Source organism: Crocuta crocuta, unplaced genomic scaffold (genome assembly GCF_008692635.1).
Source record: "Crocuta crocuta isolate KB4526 unplaced genomic scaffold, BGI_CrCroc_1.0 scaffold289, whole genome shotgun sequence".
Taxonomy (NCBI): domain Eukaryota; kingdom Metazoa; phylum Chordata; class Mammalia; order Carnivora; family Hyaenidae; genus Crocuta; species Crocuta crocuta.
The window spans coordinates 1630101-1630506 of NW_027533264.1; the positions used below are offsets into that span (position 1 = coordinate 1630101).

At 68.7% G+C, this 406-nt stretch overlaps 1 long non-coding RNA gene across 1 annotated transcript in view; it reads right to left on the reverse strand.

The window, feature by feature from the left end:
- Positions 1–406, reverse strand: part of LOC144217992 (uncharacterized) — a 3142-nt gene that overhangs the window by 764 nt on the left and 1972 nt on the right. The gene's annotated exons all lie outside the window — the stretch shown is intronic.

Genomic DNA, 406 nt, shown 5'->3' on the forward strand with positions numbered 1-406 from the left:
TCCAGCCCTCAGGAAATACGCGTGCCCGGAGCCTCCTCGCTCCAGGCTTCTGCGCCCCTGGCCTCTGGGATCAGGGTTGAGGCGCGGGGCTCTTTGGGAACCACCCCGGCGCCGCTCTATCCCGGGGAATGCCCCTGCCTCGCGTAGTCCAAGGGCCTTGGCTAAGGGACCCGACTGCCAAAGGCCGGGGAACCGGTTCTCTCGGTTTCTCTTTCCTTCCCCAGTGGCTTGGCCGCGGACGTGAACCCGGAGCCTGGCCCGCCCAGACCGGCCTGCACCGCCCCCTGTTCTCAGCTCCCACCGCCACCTCCCGAGTGAGGCTCGGCCCTCGCGGCCTACCCACTAGCCCTGTGATCTCCGCATCGCCCCAGGAGAGTGGCCCCTGGAGCATGCACGTTGTGGCGGT